This window comes from Lolium rigidum, chromosome 5 (genome assembly GCF_022539505.1).
Source record: "Lolium rigidum isolate FL_2022 chromosome 5, APGP_CSIRO_Lrig_0.1, whole genome shotgun sequence".
Classification (NCBI taxonomy): domain Eukaryota; kingdom Viridiplantae; phylum Streptophyta; class Magnoliopsida; order Poales; family Poaceae; genus Lolium; species Lolium rigidum.
The window spans coordinates 202,400,490-202,400,691 of NC_061512.1; positions in this window are offsets into that span (position 1 = coordinate 202,400,490).

The following is a 202-nucleotide window of genomic DNA, read 5'->3' on the forward strand; positions in this document are numbered from 1 at the left end:
CCGGTACGGTGAGGGGGTGACTTACTCGGGAAATACAGGCGAGGAGGATGTTACACTTCTTCCGGTTCGCTAGAAAGAAGTCTTTGAGGTATCCACTCGCGACCGCCCGGTCTCCGGCGGTGGCCAAGTGGACGGCACGCATGTAGAAGGGGTCGGCTATCGCGATGTCCGGGATGTTGTGTCTAATGATCCGCATCGCCTT